Below are 25,299 nucleotides of genomic sequence, written 5' to 3'. Positions count from 1 at the left end.
GATGTATAATAGGCCAGAAAGTAGAGATCTCACAGGGTGCAATGATTGAAGGAGGTGCAGTACGGTGAGGTAAGGCCATGGATGGATTTGGAAATGGCAAATGAAAACTTTAACATTGAGTGATTGAGTATATTGATCAGCAAGCACAGAAGAGAGACAGAGAGTGAAAATATTTCACCTGTGGTTAGGATGTCGGTCGCAAGTAACTGTTGCATTTATATAAGAAGATTCCGCAGCAGTCTCCAAGTTATTATCAGGGAGGGAGGTCTGAATGATCAACAGCAGTTTGATGACATTTCTTGTTGAAAGCAAAGTGTACAAGCTATCGTTCCACTGGATCAGTATAGTCAATGAGGATTGGATCAAACTGCCCTCATCAGAGTCACACACTCTTGTCATATTAATCACCTATTGAAGGCTGGACAGTGAGAAGCTGACTCAGTGAGTCGTGAGTTCATGGAATGCCCTGCCAGTAGCAGTGGTGGACTCTCCATCTTTATGGGCATTTAAATGGATAGGCATATGGAGGATAGTGGGCTAGTGTAGATTAGGTGGGCTTGGATCGGTGCAACATCAAGGGCCAAAGAGCCTGTACTGCGCTGTATTTTTCTATGTTCTATGTAACATTTATCTCTGAACCAACATCACTAAAACAGATTCTGTGATCATGTATCAGACAATTTGTTCCATGCAGGTTGGCTGCAGCATTTCCTGCATTCCACTTCAAAATAATAATTCATTGCCTGTAAAATACACCTTGAAGTCATAAAAGCCGCTACATAAATGCAACATCTTTGTTTTGTTTAACTCTAATCTTTTTTCATACCCAAAAGTCTGAAGTGAATTTCAGGTGATGGAAGAGTTAACCTTGAAAGATTTTAAAAACTTCACAAGTTTTGAGCATTGTGCATCAAAATGAAAGGCCAACATTCATATTTTATGATTGGATTTTTTTAATAAAACATAGCGATAATTGTGCCCATATATTTTATTCTTTCAACGAGAACTCTGAGTAAATAGCAAGTTCTATATTAAGGTCTAGGAGAAGCAAAGCCATGAAACAATTATAATGCTTCTGACCACATGAGCAGAGATACAGACATTCACTCGGGAAATACAGAAATCCATGGCTGGCTTATGACTTATTCACACCATAGCTTAGGGAAGGCTGAACTGTGATCCCTGAGCTCTCTGCAACTTGCACTCCCACACAAATGCTCCACCCGAAACCACAGTTTGATTTCTATTTTCAGTTCATTTTCCACTAACTGAGCCTGTTTCAACAGTTTGGATATTGCACGTTTACAACAGCAACGTTTCTTCTTTAAGTGCTTTTGCAAGCGTCCACTGCCGGGTTACAAGAAGATTAATGGGATCATGTGAGGATCACAAGGCTCAGAAGAACATTCCTCAGCAATCCACAGCAGAATACAGTAACGTGCTCGTGGTTCTGAAAACTTGCCCTTTCTCTACTGCATCAGGCATGACAGGAAGGAATTTCAACCATGCAGGCAGATTTGATGTCAACGAAAAGGGAAAAGCAGATGGACAGTAGAGTGGCTGATCTGATCTCACTAGACTTACATCTCTATTGAATTTGAACGCTTTGTCCATTTTATTAGAAAAAGCCTGAGCTGTTTTCCTATGGTTGCTGTTCTTTTTTGTCCCCTCTCTTTTCACATTTTGAATTTAATTGCTTTGTTGATATAGATGGGCCTCTATTACTTTAAGTATACAGATCAATTTGCAGTCTATAACACATCAATTAGCTCTCTCCAGGCTACATTATCTTCAACACATGAAGGAAATAATTTGAATTGACGATTGAATGCGTTGGTGGTAAAAGCTGAAATCATTTATGCTATATTACTCAATCATTTCATTTAGCAAAGGGGTAAGTCCTTGTATTAATCACAGCGGTAGGCAAAAGGTAGCTCTTGTAAATCTGAGACAAATAAGGGTAACAGAGTCAATTCCTACTTCAGAACTTAAGTGAAAACTCCACACGGACTGTCTCTGCAGTAGTGAATGACTACTGAATTCTCAGTGGTGACACTGTGTGCAGTTCTGGTCTCCACACGATTGGAGTGGTGTGAAAACACTGGAAGGGTTTCAGAGGAGATTCACCGTATTGCCTGGGACTGAGCACTTCAGAGATGAAGAGAGGCTGGATAAACTCGGGTTGGTTTTTTTTGGAGCAAACAAGGTTGAGGGGAGATCTGAGAGTTGGGTAAGATTATGAGGGACATGGACAGGGTAGAAAGGAAGCAGCCAATGGGTCAAGAACAAGGTACATACTTTTGAAATTAAAGTCAGGAGGTTTAGAGGGATTTGAGGAAAAGATTTTTTCCCCCAGAGAACGGCAGCGTCTGGAATGTACTGGGGGTGTAGTTGAGGCAGGAAACGCTCACAGCCTTTTAAAAATACTTGGATGAGCACTTGAAGTGTCATAACATTCAAATTATGAGAAATTGGGACAAGTGTAGCTAGGAGAAAGTGAGGACTGCAGATGCTGGAGATCAGAGCTGAAAATGTATTGCTGGAAAAGCGCAGCAGGTCAGGCAGCATCCAAGGAGCAGGAGAATCGATGTTTCGGGCATGAGCCCTTCTTCAGGAATAGCAGGAGAATCGATGCTTTAGGCATGTGCAGGTGTAGCTAATAATGTATTTTTGGCAGTACAACTTGATGGGCCAAAGGGTAGAAAGTGTGGTGCTGGAACAGCACAGCAGGTCAGGCAGTATCCGAGGAGCAGGAGAATCCATGTTTCAGGCATATGCCCTTCATCCTAAAGAAAGGTTGATTTTTCTCCTGCTCCTCGGATGCTGCCTGAAATGCTATGCTTTTCCAGCACCACACTCTCAATCTGATCTCCAGCATCTGCAAGTCCTCACTTTCTCCTCCTTGATGAGCCAAAAGGTCTCTTACACGCTTTATGATTCTGTGACCTTTCAGATGTCCTCTCTCTCAGGTGTGCATAGAAAGTCCTGCTTGTCGACGTGGGAAAGTCCCATGGCCACATTTTTTTCCTGGAAGAGAGCAGCAGAATTCCTTGTGTCCAGGTGATATTGCATCATCACTAAGGATGAGGTAGTCACTGTGTTATGGATCAGACCAGACCACCTCAAAATATTTTAAGAAGGTAGCTGAGACTCTATTTTAAAGTTAGATGTTCCAGTTGTGATGCAGCTGGTCAAACCACACAACTTTTAGCAAGGCAGAATTTATTTACACACCACAGTTGAAACACAAATAAAAGAAAGCAGAATTCGGAATAACTGAACTTTTGGAAAACTTAACCAAACCAATACTGCGACGATTATGAATTAATTGTTCCAATCCAGTAAGATTCCTGAGGAAGGGCTTATGCCCGAAACATCGAATCTCCTGTTCCTTGGATGTTGCCTGACCTGCTGCGCTTTTCCAGCAACACATTTTCAGCTCTGATCTCCAGCATTTGCAGACCTCACTTTCTCCCCAATCCAGTAACATCTTATACATACACCTCTTGGCAAAAAGGTACATTCAAATACAGATTCTTACAAGCAGAAGGGAACAACATTCAGAGAGAGATTCAGAGAAAGTGAAAGGAACCCTTTGTTGAAGCTTGCAACTCTCCTGGACTCGCACATTTTGTGACTGCTACAGATAAACAAACAAAAAAAACCTGACCAGAGAGAACTGGCCATTCTCTTTCCATTGCTAACCTAGACTCCTCAGTGCCTCAGCCTTTAAAACCTTCCTTCAAAAAAGCCAAGGACAAAATAACCTTTATAAAGTGACAGCATCATCACAACTGCTAGATGTCACAAATACTAGACACCACAGCTCCCATGTGGGGATGACAGGCTTATATCATGAACAGAGGTCATCACACATTGAGATCTGTCATGGTTGGAAATGGATAAGATCCCATTATAAGATAATAGGAGCAGGAGGAGGCCATTCAGCCCCTTGACCCTGTTCCACCATTCAATGAGGTCATGATGGACCTGAGTGTGGCCTTAACTCCACTGAAAATGTGTTGCTGGTTAAAGCACAGCAGGTTAGGCAGCATCCAAGGAACAGGAAATTCGACGTTTCAGGCCAGAGCCCTTCATCAGGAATGAGGAGAGTGTGCCAAGCAGGCTAAGATAAAAGGTAGGGAGGAGGGACTTGGGGGAGGGGCGATGGAGATGTGATAGGTGGAGACTCACTGAAATCCTTGTAGAGGGAGGAAGAGAGCTTCTTCAAGGAAGGCATCCTTGCAAGAGGATTCGCAGTAGGTTAAAATCTTCGGCTAAAAAATGAGGTCTGCAGATGCTGGAGATCACAGTTGAAAAAGTGTTGCTGGTTAAAGCACAGCAGGTCAGGCAGCATCCAAGGAATAGGAAATTCGACGTTTCGGGCATAAGCCCTTCATCAGGAATGAGGAGAGTGTGCCAAGCAGGCTAAGATAAAAGGTAGGGAGGAGGGACTTGGGGGAGGGGCGATGGAGATGTGATAGGTGGAAGGAGGTCAAGGTGAGGGTGATAGGCCGGAGTGGGGTGGGGGTGGAGAGGTCAGGAAGAAGATTGCAGGTTAGGAGGGCGGTGCTGAGTTGAGGGAACCGACTGAGACAAGGTGGGGGGAGGGGAAATGATGAAACTGGAGAAATCTGAGTTCATTCCTTGTGGTTGGAGGGTTCCCAGGCGGAAGATGAGGGGCTCCTTTAACCCTAACCCTAACTCCACTGTCCTACCTGTCCCCTGTAATCTTTGACACCATTGTCAATCACATTTCACACAGGCCACTTCCATAGATTTGAGATATAACAATAGCAACTCTAATACACCTGAATAAAGAAAAAAATCAAAGAACTGCTGTTACCGGAAATCAGAAACAAAACCAGAAACTGCTGGAAACATTGTTCAGGTTTCCCTGATTTCTCTTCACAGATATTGCCAGACGTGCTGAACCTTTCCAACAATTTCTGATCTTTGTTTCATGTACCTGTGTAAATGGTACAACAGTAGCTCTTGTTGGGTAACAATCCTGTCAAAAAATGGAATATTTTGTGACATTAAGGTGTTAGGAAAGTGCAAGTTATTCATTAAACAATCAGCGGTTATTGTTACTTTGTACTCAGAGATTTTAGCAGTAACTTTAAATTATTTCATCTCTGAAATTATTTACGACTAAGTGAGGTTTTGAAAACAACAGACTAATTATAAGATTGCTTGCCATCAGAGCAAGAGATGTACTGTGTGTTAATTTCTTGTTGAATGTTTAGCATTATTACATTGTAATTATATTCATGAACATATAAGTAATTAATCTGCTAAAACTAATTCAGAGCTGGAAGGCTGACATGTCAGCTCAGTGATGGGAAACCAGCATTCAAATCAATAACATAGCCATCAGAAAGACCACCCCTTGCTATTTACGGCAGTTACTGATCTTTTTTATGGACCCCAACTTAAGATACCACAGGGATGAATTGTGGATGATGGCTGCAAGAATTTGTCGCCTTGATGTCCCGGAGTGCTTGTTGAAAAGCACTAATGTCTTTGCTTCAGTAAACGAAGATGCGCTCTCTCTAAATTCCCTGGAAAGCCTGTCGCTGCGTGAACACGGAAATATTCCTGCTGAGAATTAATTTGCATTGTGCAATATAGTTTTCATAATTAAAAGAAGTACAGCTTCACAAACATTAATTATCTCTTTCTGCACTAAAGTATTATGTCGATGAGGCAGCCACAAAAGAATCTGCTCCATTTACAATTGTGACAGAAAAAATGAACAAAGTATTTATTTCACACTCAGAATGAAACAATTGCTTCTTTTTATTGGATGGAGGAGGCTGTAATGCAGCAAATCTGACTGATATTTTGGCAACTGATTCTAAAAGAGAAGGACAAGAGATTCTGAGGCCACTTCATTGTCACTGGGACATTTAAGGAGCTCATGTAACTAAGATATAATAAACCTCAAACTCTCTGTCATTTCTTCTAACAATGGAAATTCACTCAGCTCCAGGAACCTGCTCAACTATTCAAGGTCTGGTGATGACATTTTTGCCATGGAACTAGTAATCTGGAGCCACAGGCTAATAATAAGACTGTAAGACCATAAGACATAGAAGTGGAAGTAAGGCCATTCAGCCCATCGAGTCCACTCAGCCATTGAAGTGGACTTACCCACCTACCCGCACTCTCACCATAGCCCTTAATTTCTTGCGAGATCAAGAATTTATCAATCTCTGCCTTGAAGATATTTAATGCCCCAGCCTCCACTGCGCTCTGTGGCAATTAATTTCACAGACCCACCTCCTCATTTCAGTTCTAAATTGACCTCCTCTAATTCTAAGGCTGTGCTCATGGGTCCCAGTCTTGCTGCCTAATGGAAACACCTTCCCAGTATCCAGGATTCCTACCCATAATCTTAGGACATGAGTAGGAATCCTACCATGATCTTTCATGAGCTTTAATTCATTAAAAATCTAGAATACAAAGTTACCTAAGTGGTGTTTGTGAAGCCATAATGCAGAGGTGTTGGTGTTGGACTGGGCTGCACTAAGTAAGAAGTCACATAACACCAGGGTATAGCCCAACAGGTTTATTTGAAATCACAAGCTTTCAGAGCACTGCTCTTTCATCAATTCACCCAATGAAGGAGCAGCACTCCAAAAGCTTGTGATTTCAAATAAACCTGTTGGACTATAACCTGGTGCTGTGTGACTTCTGATGGTGATTGTGTAAGTATTGCTGATTGTTTTAAAATCCCATCTGGCTCACTAATGTTATGAAGATGCGGGTGTACTGTACCTTTAAGAAAGTTAAAAACTTGCAGAGTTACCTGACAGCATCATGTGTTCTGAATAAGATACAACGTAACATGTGGTTCAGCACCTAGGATAGCTGGTTGACTAGAGACAAAAATAAATTTGAATTAGGCCAATCAGTTTAAATTATACCCGCCAAAAAACCAAACTCTAATCAAGTTTGAACTTAATACATTGACAATATTAAAAGCCAATAATGCTATCCGATGCTTTGAGAGTATAAGACCGGGAAAAATTGAACAGCTGGGGGAAGAACTGCCAAAAGACCAACAGATGAAGACTGCTAGTCAGATCTCTCTGAGAGGTACCTGTCTAGAGAAGGAGGTTGTGCAGAGAAAAACTTTGACACACCCCTGAGGTAACTGGAGCCTCAATCCAGTCGATGTCTTTCTGAGGAATTCGTCGTCACAGAAAGAGGCTGAGGTCAAAGCATCGAATGTTTGCAAGAAGGTTTCAGATATAGATCTTTGGGTTGTCAGATATCAGAGAGTGGGGGGAGAAAGTGGGATTAGACTACGAGTTGGATAATCAGCCAGCAAACAGCCCAATGACCTGCACCGTTCCTAGTTACTTTGCTTCTTTGATTCCTAATGACCCTCTGGGCAATTAGCAATGGGCAATAAAAACTGACCTACCCATTGATGCTCATGCCCCATGGAAGAATAAAACAATCCTCTTCTTTGATATCCTTGTCTGGGGAGCAGACGGTAAGATTTTCAATACCCTTCATGTGAGGAAATGCTTTTCGCTATCGCCCCGAATAGCTCCGCTCCAATTTTGAGGTAATAACGTTTTGCAGAATGTATTGGGGTAGCATAATGGGTTTGGCAGCATCTGTGCAGGGAGAAACAGATGTAACATTTTGAAACTCAACAGGTCTGGCATCATTTGTGGAGAGAAAGCAGAGTTAGCTGTTTTTGTTTCAGATCTTCAACACTGTTTTATTTTGGTGTTTTCATATCTGTTATATGTCTTCTTCAGAACTTATTCTATGTTTCTCACACTTATTTTAAACTCTATCACCAGACAAAGTAGTTTAATTTGATTCATCCCAACTCCTTCAGTCGTTGCAATCACCCTAGTGAGATTGCCCCTTAATCTTCTGTGCTGAAGGGCATAAAAGCCCAACTTTGTGATACCTGTAAAGCCATTACCCACTGCCAAGCACACGTATCTTCCTCAACATTGGTGTTCAGAAATAAACTCAATCCTCCAGATGGGTTCTGATCATACCTACCATCTCTGTGTGAATGTATTTTAATCAGCACATTGTCTGCAGCAACAGAGGGGCACCACTTAATGCCTTTGCTGAATCCATCTGTTGAACATCCATCTGCCTGTATCCCAACCATCAACTGCAAGATGATCATGCATATACAAACAGAAGGCATTACTGTTGCTTTCAGCACAGAATACAGTCATGCTGAGTCTCCTGTCTTTCGGGTTTTTCCCAAGGCTACATTGTTAGTTGTCGGTTGCTATTCCAGCAAAACATATCACTGTGTCTTTTACTTTAATCAGGTGTTTTTACAGGAGGTTCGTGCTTAATTACAAGTAACTCCAGAACAATTAGGAAAACAGACTATAGGAACTAACTTCAGTGAAACCAGCTTATTAATGGCTCTGAGCGAAGGCAAGCAGATGGAGTTGAGATTCAGATACTAATAAGTCATGACTGTACTGTGCGTGGCAGCACGGTGGCTCAGTGGTTAGCACTGCTGCCTCACAGCACCAGGGACCCCGGGTTCAGTTCCCACCTCGGGCATCTGTGGGAGTTTGCACATTCTCCCCGTGTCTGCATGGGTTTCCTCCGGGTGCTCCGGTTTCCTCCTACATCACAAAGTTGTGCAGGTCAGGTGAATTGGCCATGCTAAATTGCCTCATAGTGTTAGGTGCATCAGTCAGGGGTGAATGTAGATTAGATTAGATTACTTACAGTGTGGAAACAGGCCCTTCGGCCCAACAAGTCCACACCGACCCCCTGAAGCGCAACCCACCTAGACTCCTACATTTACCCCTAGCATTACGGTCAATTTAGCATGGCCAATTCACCTGAACCACAGATCTTTGGACTGTGGGAGGAAACCGGAGCACCCGGAGGAAACCCACGCAGACACTTGGAGAATGTGCAAACTCCACACAGTCAGTCGCCTGAGGCAGGAATTGAACCTGGGTCTCTGGCGCTGTGAGGCAGCAGTGCTTGCCACCGTGCCACCCACTTTAGGGGAATGGGTCTGGGTGAGTTGCTCTTCAGAGGGGCAGTGTGGACTTGTTGGGCCGAAGGGTCTGTTTCCACACTGTAGGGAATCTAATCCAATGATCATATTACATGACAGAATGGGTTTGAGGGGCTGAATACTCCACTCTGATCCTTTCTACCCAGCACAAAGAGGTCATAATCTCATATCTCCTGCCAGCTATGACACCGAACACAGTAGCTTGAGCAGCTTGTTTCTTAGAATTAAAATTAGAATGAGGTTTATTATCATGTGCACTCAAGTTAGAAAAGAACAGGAGTACAGTAAAAAATGTACAATGTCACCAACCCACAGCTTGGGTACAAAGTGCCTAGGTACAAATCTTAGATCTAAAAACAGAGAAAATATAGAAAAGAAAGTTACACTACATTATTATGTTTCTGTTGGTCGAGGTGATGACTGAATGGTATTAATGTTGGACTATTATTGTACAGACCCAGGGAACGTTTATGCTATCTGGGATCAAAGCTTGCAATGGCGCATGGTCAAATTTGACATTAAGAATCTAATTTTTTTTGTTTCCTTGTGGAACGTGGATGTCACTGGCTGGGAGAACATTTACTGCCTATCCTTAGTTGTCCTTGAGAAGGTGGTGGTGAGCTGCCATCTTGAACCGCAGCTGTTCAGTTGCACTGGGTAGTCCCACAATGTCCTTAGGAAGGATTTTGATCCAGCGATGGTGAAGGAACAGTGATATATTTCCAAAAACGGTGAGTGGCTAGGAGGGCAACTTGCAGTTGATGGTGTTCCCATGTATCTGTTGTTCCTGTCCTCCTTGGTGGACTTGGTCATGGGTTTAGAAGATGCTGTCTGAGGATCTTTGGAGATGATCACTGTAGAGATTGAAACAAGGTCAGCCAGGTGGACATCATAGAATATTAATCTAGTCCGATCAGAGAACCCTGGCTGACAGACATAAGCAGGAGTGTTAGAGGTTCTGTTCACTCTGAGATCAGACTCTGAAGAAGCTGGACCAATGTCAAGTGTAAATAAATGGTGACTTGGTGATGGGATACCAGCCTCTATGAAGTTATTTCAATCACAAAACCATTGTCAATATCAAGGGAAAAATCCACCTGCTTCAATATTGTCCTTCAAGGAAGGAACCTGCCAACCTTACTTGGTTTGGCCTACATGTAACTGCAGACCCATTGCAATATGCTTGAATCTTAATTGCCCCCAGACAATAAATGCTTGCCTAGCCAGTGATGCTCACATCCAGTGAATAAAAACAAAATCACCACGGCAGTTATTGAGTTCTGAGGAAGAGTTAGTCAACCTGAAACATTAACTCTGATTTCTCTCCACAGATGCTGCCAGACTTGCTGAGCTTTTCCAGCAATTTCTGTTTTTGTTTCATGAAGGCAATTCTATTAGGATTCATTCACATTTCTGAAGATGCACTGATAGAATCTTGGACATGATTTTCTTTTCACGTTATTCTCTTTTTAACATTCTCCTTTAAGATGACCGAAGACAAAGAGGAGCAACCAGCCTTGATTCTGCTAATGGTGCTTTTGATTTGTCCCTTTTTTGAAGCAGGCAAACATCGCTGTCTTCATCATTAAACACACACAAAAAAAGCTTCCCTTATGCCATGGATGAGTTCAAGAAAACATTGTTTGCATAGTCAATGTAATAAAGCAGCTGTCCATCATGGAATTTTAGATTCAGAAATCCTCTATTGTCTCCCTTCTAGTGCAGTGTCCGCATTACCTGAAGATTGTTAATCATGGTTTATAACAGGATTACACTCTGCAGCAAGGTGACCAGACAAGTCCTCAGCTGGCATACAGATTAAACCCACACTGTTGTTGCCTTTAATGATCACACTCCAACCATCCAGCCATTACAGCTAACTTTTTACTCACAAGATTGCATCAAAGAGGCCTTTCATGATACAGCTACAATGGTGCCAACAAAGGGGCCAAAGGAGTCTTAAAAGGACAGAGCCATTCTATTATATAGAATGAGGAACCTTTTGATATGCACTCATTGTGATATTATTAAAAATGTAGGAACCAATTTGCAGATAACAAGTTACCATTAACAACATCGAAGTCTGGCAGATAATCAATTTTATTAGAAGTAAATATGTTTCAAAAAACAACAAATTCTGACTGACCAATGTGGATTGGAGTTTATATTATGAAACTATGCTTTTCTGAAGGGGGCCTGTAGGTCCACATAGAAGAATGAGGGTAATTTCTTAAGAACCTATGCAATTCTAACCAGACATGATAGGATAGATATAGGATGATGTTCCTGATTACTGGGGAGTCCATACTAGGGGTCATAGTTGAAGGATATGGAGTAAACCACTTAGGGCTGAGATGAAGAGAAATTTCTTCACCCAAAGAGTGGTCAGCCTTTGGAATTCCCTGGCATAGAAAATGGCTGAGGCCAAAACATTGTCAGATTTCAAGAGGAAGTTAGACATTACACTTGGGACTAAAGGGATCTAATGATAGTGGGGGAGGGGCTGAAGCAAGAACAGGCTATTGAGTTGGATGATCAATCATTATCAGAATGAACGGTGGAGCAAGATTGAAGGGCTGAATGGCCTATTTCCTGGTCCTATTTTCTCTGTTTCTACCCTGCACTGACTGGCCAGGAGGAAAAGCAAACATAGTTATGCAACAAAGGTACCTCTGATAGTGCAGCATACCCTCCATACAGCACTAGGAATATCAAAAGGATTTCTTGGTTAATATCCCAGGAGTGGGGTCGGAATTATTAACATTTAAGATTGAGAATGGAAGGTATGACCCACAGAGCCATAGCTGATTGGACAATTTGGGCCAGTTATGACTCTGGTGTACAGTGGTCTCCCATCAGTCCTCTTTGCTTGGATTCACAATCCAATTGCATGCTGCACAGTATTGTTTCGATCTGACATATCACAATGGGTGTTTAGACCTCACTTTACAAATTGTCATCAAACCTTTTGCTTTCGTCCAGGAGAAACTCCCAAAAAGGACATCAGAGCGATGTGAGTCTCAGAGATTAATGTGTCAGTTTGATTAATCAAGGAAGCAATGGAAAACATGAGTATGGCTATTGCAGGTCTGACTCGATATTCAGTCTGAAACCCCTCATATCAAAGATTAAAGATATAAATCGAGCAGTATGATGGGATAAACACTGAATGGCTTTTTGCTGCATAATATTTTATGAGAGGCAATTGAAGTAAAGCGATTAATACTGATGTTAGACGAGTGGACAAATGAAAGTCATACAAAGATATTAAACCTTAGCAGCTTCCCTGCTTAGACTTGGGTTAATATTAGATTTGATGCAATGATGGAGTGGTAGTCTGCTTCATTTAACTCTGTGAGGACACCTGGGTTTCACACAGATCATTGAATGTGAGCATGTTGTGAGTAGTTAAGTAATTTATGTCTCCCCAACATCCAGTCACCATACTAAGAGACCTCACTGAGGGTGGAGATGGTTAGACTTAAACATGACCTTTCCTTCTAACTGACTGCCTGTTGATCCCATTGATGATGGTTTGGCAAAGGGTGATGGGAAAGGAGAGAGGGTGGTGATTGTAAAGGAAAGGGGAAGAGCAGCAAAATGATTGGGAAGGGAGGGTAAGGAAGAGAGCAGGAAGTGAGGGAATTGGGCGTGGATGGGATGAGGAGGAGTAGGTGGCACAAGAGGACATCAAAACACAGAGAATGGGAGTAGGAATAGGCCCTTTGGCCCTTTGAGTCTGCTCCACCAGTCAATATGATTACGCCTGACTATCCAGCTCAACAGATTGTTCTGCTTTTCTCCCATACCTTTTGAACCCCCTAAACCCAAGTCCTATATCCAACTCTTTCTTGAAATCATACAATATTTGACCTTGACTACTTTCAGTGGTAACAACTTCCAAATGCTCACCACTCTCTGGGTAAAGAAATATTTCCTCTTCCCGGGCCTTAAGTGCTTTATTTCATATCGTCTGACTGTGATACCTGCTTTTGTCTTCTCCCACCATCAGGAATATCCTTCCTGCATCTATTCTGTCTAGCCTTCTTAGAATCTTACAGGTTTCTATGAGATTGTCCCCTCATTCTTCTGAACTCCGGGGAGTGTAAACCTGACTGATTTATCCTCTCCTCGTACATTGCTCAACAAGGTTCCCCATGGCAGACTGATTAGCAAGGTTAGATCTCACGGAATACAGGGAGAACAAACCATTTAGATACAGAACTGGCTCAAAAGCAGAGGACAGAGGTTGGTGGTGGTGGGTTGTTTTTCAGAATGGAGGCCTGTGATCAGTGCAATGCCACAAGGATCGGTGCTGGGTCCTCTACCTTTTGTCATTTACATAAATGATTTAGATGCAAGCATAAGAGATACAGTTAGTAAGTTTGCAGATAACACCAAAATTGGAGGTGTAGTGGACAGTGAAGAAGGTTACCTCAGATTACAATGGGATCTTGATCAGATGGGCCAATGGGCTGAAAAGTGGCATATGGAGTTTATTTCATATAAATGGGAGGTGCTGCATTTTGGGAAAGCAAATCTTAACACGACTTATGCACTTATAGGGAGTGTTGCAGAATAAAGAGACCTTGGAGTGCAGGTTCATAGCTCCTTGAAAGTGGAGTTACAAGTAGATAGGATAGTGAAGAAGGCATTTGGTATGCTTTCTTTTATTGGTCAGAGTATTGAGTACAGGAGGTGGGAGGTCAGGATGTGGCTGTACAGGACATTGGTGAGGCCCCTGTTGGAATATTGCAGTTCTGGTCTCCTTCCTATCAGAAAGATGTTGCGAAAATTGAAAGGGTTCAGAAAAGATTTACAAGGATGTTGCCAGCGTTGGAGGATCTGAGCTACAGGGAGAGGCTGAACAGGCTGGGACTGTTTTCACTGGAGTGTTGATGGCTGAGGGGTGACCTTATAGAGGTTTACAAAATTATGAGTGGCATAGACAGGATAAATAGACAAAGTCTTTTCCCTGGGGTGGGGAGTCCAGAACTAGAGGGGATAGGTTTAGGGTGAGAGGGGAACGACATAAAGAGACCTAAAGGTCAACATTTTCACGCAGAGGGTGGTACATGTATGGAATGAGCTGCCAGAGGAAGTGGTGGAGGCTGGTACAATTGTAACATTTAAGAGGCAGTTGGATGGGTATATGAATAGGAAGGATTTGGAGGGATACGTGTTGGGTGCTGGCAGGTGGGACGAGATTGGGTTGAGATATCTGGTTGGCATGGATGGGTTGGACCGAAGGGTCTGTTTCCATGCTGTATATCTCTATGACTCGATGACTCAACTCAGTCTAGTAAACATTTGTTGCATTCCCTCCATACTAGAGCATCCTTCCTCAGGTAAGGAGATCAAAACAGCACTCAGTACACACGGGGTGGTCTTACCAAGGCCCTGGACAATTGCAGCAAGATATCCCTGTTCCTGTAACAAAAACAGAACTTGCTGGAAAAATAAAACAGGTCAGTTAGCATTTGTGGAGAGAAATCCGAGTTAACAGTTTGAGTCCAGTGATCCATCTTCAGAACTCATCCTTCTCCCATACTTCAACTCAGCCATCATGAAGATTGACATAAAGTTTGCAATGGTGCAATGGACAATGTGGAAGACGTTGAATAGAAGAGCAAAAGGGGAGGAGGAAAAGGAATACAGAGGAGCAGAGTGTGAGGATAAGAGGAGAGGAGGAAGAGAAGTCAGCAGATGCAGAGTTATGTGGAGGAAAAGGAATGACCCGGAGGAAGGGCAGAGGCTTCGATGGAAAGATAAAGGCGGAGAAAGAGGAAAGGAAGTGAAAGGAAGACAAGGAGGGTAACTGGGAGCAAGAGGAGAGAACAATGATGGGACAACAAAAGGCAAAGAACTTAGTTGAGCTAAGGCATAAGTGGAAGTGGGCAAAATTAGAAGGGACAGAGAGGAGGATGTGTCAATGAAAAGGAGTGAAGGATAAGAAAGGAGGAAGATGAAGGAATGGTGGATTATGTCAACCCTGCCTTGGGCTCCAAGTTTTTCCAGAATCAGCAATGGCATTGGAAAATTATTTTCCTGTCTTCATAGCCCCTCAGGACTGAGATGACTCATTTCCTCTCTGCATAATGTGGAGATGCCGGTGTTAGACTGGGGTGTACAAAGTTAAAAATCACACTACACCAGGTTATAGTCCAACAGGTTTATTTGGAAGCACTAGCTTTTGGAGTGCAGAATACCCTTCGTTGTCCAGTATTTGCCAGAAGCAGAGAAACTACGCCATGGTCTTCACGGCCTGCAAGACATTATCAATGAGGATGACCACCTCGTCAAGACCTTCCCCACACCTCCACTGCTCACCTTTAAACAACCACCAAATCTCAAAAAGATCATTGTTTGTAGCAAACTGCCCGGTTTTTAGGACAATACCATACAATCTTGTCATGGTGGACACTGCAAGACGTGTCAGAGTGTTGACACGGATACCACCATTACACGAGGAGACACCTCCCACCATGTACTTGGCAGGTACTCATGCAACTCAACCAACATTGTCTACCTCATACTCTGCATTCAAGGATGCCCTGAGGTATGGTAAGTTGGCGAGGCCAAGCAGAGGCTACCGCAATGGATGAATGGATACCACACAACAATCAACAGACAGGAGTGTTCTCTCCCCATGAGAGAACTCATCAGTAGTCCTGGACGTTCAACCTTGGACCTTCGGGTGACCATCCTCCAATTCAGACTTCGGAATAGGCAACAAGGAAAAGTGGCCAAGCAGAGGCTGATAGCTAAGTTCGGTATTCATGGGGAGGGCGTCAACCGGGACCTTGGGTTCATGTCACACTACAGGTGATGTCATTGCACTATACACACACAGACAGACTGACACAAACACACTGACACATACACACAGACACACACACATACAATATATGCAGACACACACACAAAATGCCTACACACACACTCTCCTGCAGACACACACACTCACGCAGGCCCTCTCTCATACGCTCACACATATATTCCCACACACACCCTCTTGCAGACTTATACCCTTTTACACTCACATATGTGTACTCGCTCACAGATACTCATAACCGACTCCCTCACACAACACGCACACACATGCACAAACATACACATAGAAGTTTGTGAGGTGAATTTGTACTTGCAGAATTACATTTTACTTTGCTCAAAAACTGCATGAATCCATGTAAGATTCTGTAATTCAATTTTTTAGATTAGAATCAGCCTGACCGTTGTGACACAGACAGCCTCACGGGAAAGCTCACACCTTTACAACCTTATCTGGACCAGCATGGCACTAATTTTTAAAGTTCACTTGAAAATGTAACTTTTAAAGAAGAGGTTTTTGATTTACTTATGAAAGAATTGAAACCAACATGGTCATTCTAAAAGATGACAGACTTTGATGACAAACAATCCAGGTCTTTTTCAATATATAATTTCAGTTGCATCCCACTGTAAACTGTTGCTATAAATTCTGTGTCTTACAACCTTATTCTCCACAACCTGACGAAGGAGCAGCACTCCGAAAGCTAGTGCTTCCAAATAAACCTATTAGACTATAACCTGGTGATGTGTGATTTTTAACTTCCTCTCTGCAGTTATGGTTCCTGAGGTGACTGAACAATCTGAAGCTTCACTTGCACAGCCTGCCACAGCTAGGGTTCGAAAAGCACGGGAGGCTTGGATTTTTGCATGTTCTTTCTGCTATTAATACTTGGTCCCTTCTTGGGTCTGATGGAGATGCTGAAAATGGATGGCAGTGCCTCTTCTCTAGTTCAGGCAGTCATAGGCAAGCGATTCATATGAATTGGTGATAATGTCACATTTCTTCAGGGAAGCTGTGCAGACATTCTTGAAACATTTCCTCTGTCCTCTTGGTAACCACTTATCATGACAGAATTTGGATTAGTTTCTTTTGGAAGTCTTCAGTTAGACATGCACTTGACATGATCTAGTCGACATAGTCGATTAACCACAATCTTTGACATGAGGAATGTTGATTGAGACAGGATACTGATACTCAAGTCTCCATCTTGTCTCTACTGTGCAGGAGCTTACAAAAGTGGAACAATTATTCTCAGCCTCTGAACAGTTAGCTCATCTCAATTGGAGTGTCCATATCCCTTGAATTGGGAAGTTATGGTGTCTGGACTTTAGGTCAGACTGATATTTCAGTCAGGAGAAAGTGAGGACTGCAGATGCTGGAGAGTCAGAGTCAAAAACTGTGGCGCTGGAAAAATACAGCAGGTCAGGCAGCATTCGAGGAGCAGAGTCGATGTTTCGGGCATACGCCCTTTGTCACGTTATGCCACATTTTAAAACCTTGGGGTGGCACCGTGGCTCAGTGGTTAGCATTGCTGCCTCACAGCGCCAGGGATCCAGGCTTAATTCCACCCACAGGTGACTGTCTGTGCAAAGTTTGTACATTCTCCCCATGTCTGCTCGGGTTTCCTCCAGGTGATCAGGTTTCATTGACTGTTTTAAGGCAGAGGAAATAGATTGTTGTGCAATAAAGAATCAAGGTTTCTCAGCAACAGATGAGAATGTGGTATTCAAAACTCATTCAGATGAGCCACAATCTTATTGACTGTATTAATAGATCTCATTGATATTATATTGAATTATTGAGCAGATTTGCTTGCACAAATTGCCTACTCCTGCTTCTAACTCATCTGCTTGTATGAACATTCCAATTTTCAGAAGAGATGCCAACCAAACGACATTTCGTACATGCTCAGATTTATGTTAAGGATTTCTTGATTTGGTGGGTCAGTGGTTAGCACTGTTGCCTCATAGCACCAGAGACCTGGGTTCAATTCCACCTTGGGCGTCTGCCTGTATAGAGTTTGCACATTCTTCCTGTGTCTGCATAATTTTCCTTCCAGTGCTTGTTCTGGTCCAAATAATATGTAGATTAGGCGGACTGGCCATGCTAAACTGCTCATAGTGTCCAGGGATGTGCCGGCTAGGTGGGTTAGCTATGGGGAATGCAGGTTTATAGGGACAGGGTGGTTCCGAATGGGATACTCTTCTGTGGGATTCAATGGGCCAAATGACCTGCTTCCACCCTGTAGGGATTCTATGAGAGTAGGCATACCCCATGGAGTTTGGACCAATAGCTCCCCCTTACCCAGCAAGAACAAAGCACCTTATCTAGTCATTCATTCACCCGTATGTTTCCGGTGATAACATATGGGCATACCTACATACACAATTTCAGTGCTAATTCTCAAAGTAACCCATTCATTACAAAGCAGCTTTGGATATCCTTAGGACATGAAATAGATAAAGAACATTTTACAAAGAATTAACCTTCAAGTTAGGATTATCTGTATTTGCATTGGTCCCTTAATTTTACACATACATGAGGTGCCTTGTATGTATTGTTGATATACTGAAGAATTTTATACCTTACAATTGTGATTACAATTCATAAAGTATTTCACTGAGTATAAAGTGCTGCAGGCCATCAAACGAGGCTGTGAAATGTGCTCTATAAATACTAGGTTGTCTTTTATTTTTGCTTGATACTGAGGGGATACAGAAGGATTAAGAATGAAATTACCGGACTGTACAGATTGTCAATCCTTTGTTAATAAGATGAAATTTTAAGATGCTAAGGATTCAGTTTTCACATATCTCAAGGAAGAGCCTCATTTGTGATTAGAAATTAAGGTGGATCAAAAAGACATCTGTACAAAAAGGAAACAGTGCTTGATTTGTTCTAATATAGGAAACATTTTATTTCCATTATTCTGTACTAATAAGCCTTTTAATGCTCCCTCCATTTGTCACAAACAGCACATTGTTAATGTAGAGCTCATTACAACGCATTATGAAAAACTCGTATGATTGACGTTAAACTTGAATTTTTTGACCTTAAATAAGTTCATTCAGCCTAGTGATCTGTTGGATTATCTCGTGTCATGAGTTCAGACATTTACAATAATTAAACCCTTTAATGGATGCTCATTAGGCTTTAGTGAGAAAATGAAGATGTTAGCTTCCTGTGTCACATTGACGGAGGGACCTCTGGCCTGTGATCGAATGAATAATCACTAAACATGATTGAAGTTGTCCTAGGTTACAGAAATAGACATTCATTCCCCTCGAGTCCTTGCCTTCAGGCATTTCAACAAATCTTTTTTTTAATGTCTTTTATCACTGAAGTATTTTTCTTTATCATTACCGTTGATATCATGAGAGTCAATTGTTGCTGTTATCTCTCCTTCCATGCTCATTTTGCATTCAACTTTACTTTTTTTAATACAGCAATGCAAGGAAAGCATTCTGTAGAGGTGTCAGCATCGTACTCCTTTGGTCTTTTCAATATCAATCAGCAAAAGAAATAACTGTATCTATTAAACATTGAATTTACAATACAGCAACAGGCCATTCACAACAAGAGGAATGTGAAGGTGTTAATGATCCAAATGAATTCATGTCACCCAACAGCATCTCAACTGATATAGAATTTAGAAGGTTAAGATGTGATTTGATCAAATGTCTTCAAGACGTTAACAGAACCAGTCAGGGTAGATAAAAACAAACTATTTCCATTGACTGGGGATGCTCGAACTAGGGGCATTGTCTAAGAGTCAGAGCCAGTCCATTCAGGATTGGTGTAAGGAAGCACTTCGACACCCAAAGGGTGGTAGATGTCTGAAGCTCTCACACAAACAGCAGACATTGCTGCAGCTGGTGTTAGTTTTAAAGCTGTGACAGATACATTATTCAGCAAACACATTAAGGAATATGAGCCAAGAGCAGGTATATGGAGTTAGGCTACAGATTGCCCAACGTCATTAAATGTTGGCAGAGACTGGAAGGGCTGAATGGCCTCCTCCTGTTCCTATGATCCTATGACGGCTAGGCTGGGATTTATTGTACATCCCCAGTTGCCCTTGAGAAGCTAGTGGTGAGTTCAGTGTGCAGCACTATCAAAAGATGATGTATGACATTTCAATTTCCAGGGAATTCAACAAATTCAAATGGCTGGAAGACTATTTTGCCCATTTATCTTTATCTTTTCATTTTGTCATGGAGCAGGCCAGACCCCATCAAAATGTTTTAAGAAGTTGGCCCAGACCCTAACTTTTTTTTTAGACAGATGTGAAATGGATATTCCAGGAGTGAAGCAGCTGGTCTAATCACTCAGTTTTAAACAAAACAGAATTTATTTACACACTGCAGATGAAACACGAACAAAAGAAAATATAATTTGGAATAAATTAACTTATTTGATCACTCAACGGATTCTATTTCAACTTGACAAAGCAGTTTCAATTCCTGCAACATCCCATAAACACACCTCTTGGCAAAAGGTAAGTTCAAACACAAGTTCTTACAGGCAGGAGAGATTTGAAAGAGAAAGTCCAGGGCAAGACCTCTGTTGAAACATGGAACCTCTCTTGACTGTAGCGGCTTCTCCAGGTCCCCAGCAGTTTTCTGACTAAACCAATCTAGAGAAAAAAAACATGAACTGGGAGAACTGGCCACTCCCCTGCCATTGTTTAAGGTATATATTTCCAGACATATCAGAGCATCTGCCTTTACAACCGCTCTTGAGAAAAAACCAAGGACAACATGACCTTGTTAAAGGGGCAGCATCATCGCAATATTGATTAACGAGAAGGACATGGTCCCGTTTGTGAACCCAATCCATAAATGTCAAATGCGAGCTTGAATAATCCCAAGGTCACTCCTCTCACTTCACTGGGAAATGAACTGCAGCGGGTTGACAAATGAGAAAAAAAAATGCATGAAGACGGCCTCAACACTGTTCTGTGGGAATGGCCAGCTCACAACACTGTGTGAGCTGCTGCTCATGGTGATGCTTGCCACCATCACCTTTAAGTGTTAGAATCTACAGGGTCTGCTTGGTCTAGTATAGTGGAAGAAAACCAGTTGGTGGCCTAATTGAAGGAGGTTTATGTGGTCAACAAGACAAAACCTTCATTGCACGTGAGCAACTGCTTCCAGATCTCATACATGTGATAGACATTGGGCAAAATGTTATGCACCTTTCAACGGAGTGGCCAATGGTGAAAATGTTGGGAAAATAAGGCAAGAGGAATAAAAGGACGCTCTCATTCTCAAGAAAAAATATTTCTAGTTTTCCCCGTAGGATTTGAACGGCAAGTTCAGAATCTCACTAATGATTGGGAACCACCTTATTTCCATATATTTGCATCTTATCATTAGCTAATTTTGCCTCGTCTCTGTGCAGACCCCAATTCACCCCTCTTTCTTTGCTTCCTCATTCTACATGGGAGTCATACCAGTGGATTAGAGGGAGGTGAATGTTGTTCCTCTTTTTAATAAGGGGAATAGGGAAATCCCTGGCAATTAAAGACCAGTCAGTCTTACATCTGTGGTCAGCAAGGTTTTGGAAAGAATCCTGAGGGATAGGATTTATGACTATTTGAAAAATCATAATGTGATTAAAGGCAGTCAGCATGGCTTTGTGAGGGGCAGGTAATGCTTCACAAATCTTATTGAGTTCTTTGAGGAGGTGTCAAGACAGGTCGATGAAGATCGAGCAGTGGATGTGGTGCATATGAACTTCAGCAAGGCATTTGATAAGGTTCTCCATGGTAGGCTCATTCGTAAAGTCAGGAGGTATGGGATACAGGGAGATTTGGCTATCTGGATTCAGAATTGGTTGGCTGACAGAAGGCAGAGTGTGCTTGTCGATAGAAAGTATTCTGCTTGGAGGTTAGGGTGAGTGGGGTCCCACTCTGTACTTGGGCCTCTGCTCTTTGTATTTTTATAAATGACTCTTATGTGGAGGTTGAGGGGTGGATTGGTAAATTTGCTGATGGCACCAAGGTTGGATGTGCTGGAGAGGGTGCAAAGAAGGTTTACCAGGATGCTGCCTGGACTGGAGGGCTTACCTTATGAAGAAAGGTTGACTAAACTCAGTCTATTCTGTCTGGAGAGAAGGAGGAAGAAAGGTGACCTGATCGAGGTGTACAAGGTAATGAGAGGCATGGATAGAATTGATAGCTAGAGACTTTTCTCTTGGGCAGGATTGACTGCCATGAGGGGTCATAGTTTTAAGGTGTAAGGAGGAAGGTGTAGAGGTAGGCTCTTTACACAGAGAGTTGTGAATACATGGAATACGTTGCCAGCGGTGGTGGTGGAAGTAGAGTCACTGGGGACATTTAAGCAACTACTAGACCTGCACATGGACATCAGTGAATTGAGGGGCATGTAGGTTAGGTTATTTTATTTTACATTAGGATTAATCCTCAGCACAACATTGTGGACCGAGAGGCCTGTACTGTGCTGTATTTTCTATGTTCTATGTTTGATGAAACTAATTGGTATTGACACCCAAGCTGCCAAAGGCAACTTGCTTCTTGCTTCTCAGGGTCTTCAGACATTTCTGTCTTCATCAAATTGCCTTGCGTGCTCCATGGACATGGTCCCCTTCCAACCTTCATTGATGCAAATGGGCATCACCAAAGCACCTTTCAGATCAAGTCACATATCACTCCAGTCCTTCAGGACTTCATACTTATGCTTTGCATGCTTCTACTGGTTCACATTAGACACATGGTTAGGCACACGTTTCTTGCACCTTCTGGCTTTTGCTTTACTTACTGAGCACCCACTCACTTCCTGGTGGAGAGAAGGTTTTCAGACCCATTGGTTTGATTTGCTGCTCCACACAAAGAGAGCAAAATGCATCTTGTCACATCAGAGCGCTGGATGTCAAATAGATGGGTGAGTGTATGACTGCTTGCCCTTCACTTTTGTCAATATTATAATGACAACATGTGCTAGCAGATTAGGTGGCAAACACAAAAATTATGCTTTCACCAAATGGCCATGTCTGAAAGTCAAATAGGATTGTTCCTATGGCTATAGCTGGAGCATCAGCTGCATTAATGGTTGGAAAGGATAGATTGTAGTTTGCAAATAATCTGTCGATGCCAACACCTTGACCATCTGAACAATACTGTCTTGATGCATGGTCTAACACCATGCACGTGTCCTCTCGAAGAATTTTCTCAGTGGTTTGCTAGGACTTGTCAAGTGATGTAGAATTTTTCCCAATTGGTTTAAAACTGTCACAACCCATTGGAGCAGTCTGCAGGAAATCAAACTTGACAAATTTGGTTAAACTACTAATTGTTCAATTTTATGGAATTGTCTAATTCTGGTTAAAATAATTTTTGCACCAGGTTTTTATTGTGAACAAGAAAATCAGTTATTACTGTAAGCAAATGACTTTATCTGCTCCCAACATCTCATCTTCACCATGGAATTACAAACCCATCGACTCCCACAGCTACCTGGATTACACCTCTTTCCACCCTACCTCCTGCAAAAATGCCATCCCGTATTCCCAATTCCTCCACCTCCACCATATCTGCTCCCAGAAAGACAAGTTCCACCACAGAACATACCAGATGGCCTCCTTCTTTAGAGACCACAATTTCCCTTCCCACGTGGTTAAAGATGCCCTCCAACACATCTCGTCCAGATCCCGCACCTCCGCCCTCAGACCCCACCCCTCCAACCATAACAAGGACAGAACGGCCCTGGTGCTCACCTTCCACCCTACCAACCTTCGCATAAATCAAATCATCCGTCGACATTTCCGCCACCTCCAAAAAGACCCCACCACCAGGGATATATTTCCCTCCCCACCCTTTCCGCCTTCCACAAAGACTGTTCCCTCCGTGACTACCTGGTCAGGTCCATGCCCCCCCTATAACCCACCCTCCCATCCTGGCACCTTCCCCTGCCACTACAGGAATTACAAAACCTGTGCTGACATCTCCTCCCTCACCTCTATCCAAGGCCCTAAAGGAGCCTTCCACATCCATCAAAGTTTTACCTGCACATCCACCAATATCATTTATTGTATCCGTTGCTCCCGATGTGGTCTCCTCTACATTCAGGAGACTGGACGCCTCCTAGCAGAGCACTTTTGGGAACATCTCTGGGACACTCGCACCAATCAACCACACCGCCCTGTGGCCCAACATTTCAACTCCCCCTCACAATCTGGCGAGGACATGGAGGTCCTGGGCCTCCTTCACCACCGCTCCCTCACCACCGGACGCCTGGAGGAAGAACGCCTCATCTTCTGCTTCGGAACACTTCAACCCCAGAGCATCAATGTGGACTTCAACCAGCTTCCTCATTTCCCCTTCCCCCAGTTCCAAACTTCCAGCTCAGCACTGTCCCCACGACTTGTCCTACCTGCCTATTTTCTTTTCCATCTATCTACTCCACCCTCCCCTCCCTGACCTATCATGTTCATCCCCTCCCCCACTCACCTATTGTACTCTATGCTACTTTCTCCCTAACCCCACCCTCCTCTCATTTATCTCTCCACCCTTCAGGCTCTCTGCCTGTATTCCTGATGAAGGGCTTTTGCCCGAAACGTCGATTTTGCTGTTTCTCGGATGCTGCCTGAACTGCTGTGCTTTTCCAGCATCTGCAGTCATTGTTTTTACCTGCTAGCTTAGAACTTGATGTGTTAAAATTTACCCCCTTGTTGAAAATTCCCATTCCCTTGTTATGGACCAGAGCAGACCCTGTCAAAATATTTTAAGAAGTTAAGCCTGAACCCTGACCTTTCCTTATTTTGACGATAGATGTAGAGTGCCATGTTCCAGATGTGATGCTATTGGTCCAACCACACGATGTCAAGCAAAACCCAATTTATTGAAACACGATTCTTAAAATACGAACAATAGAAAGAGGATTTTGGAATAACTTAACTATTAGAAAACTTATCCAAATAATAGATACAGTACCTATTACAGTAACATCCTATTAACACACCCCTTGGCTAAAAGGTAAATTCAGACACAAGTTCTCATATCCAGTTCTCCAATACAGGAGGAAAAAACATCAAAAGAAAATTCAGGGAGTGTAGCAGCTAGGAGACATTCACTGAAGCTCCAACTCTGTTGAGAGCCCAATATCTTCTGCTTAAAGCTAAATCAAAGGTAAAAACAATGACTGCAGACGCTGGAACCCAGAGTCTAGATTAGAGTGGTGCTGGAAAAGCACAGCAGTTCAGGCAGCATCTGAGGAGCAGTAAAATTGATGTTTCAGGCAAAAGCCCTTCATCAGGAATACTTCAGGTATTCCTGATGAAGTATTCCTGATGAAGGGCTTTTGCCCGAAACGTCGATTTTCCTGCTCCTCAGATGCTGACCGAACTGCTGTGCTTTTCCAGCACCACTCTAATCTAGACTCTACTTAAAGCTAAACTTTAAACTAATGAA

The sequence above is a fragment of the Hemiscyllium ocellatum genome, chromosome 11 (assembly GCF_020745735.1).
Source record: "Hemiscyllium ocellatum isolate sHemOce1 chromosome 11, sHemOce1.pat.X.cur, whole genome shotgun sequence".
Lineage (NCBI taxonomy): Eukaryota > Metazoa > Chordata > Chondrichthyes > Orectolobiformes > Hemiscylliidae > Hemiscyllium > Hemiscyllium ocellatum.
The sequence above is the reverse complement of the archived record's forward strand: the minus strand, read 5'-3'. Positions refer to the sequence as shown.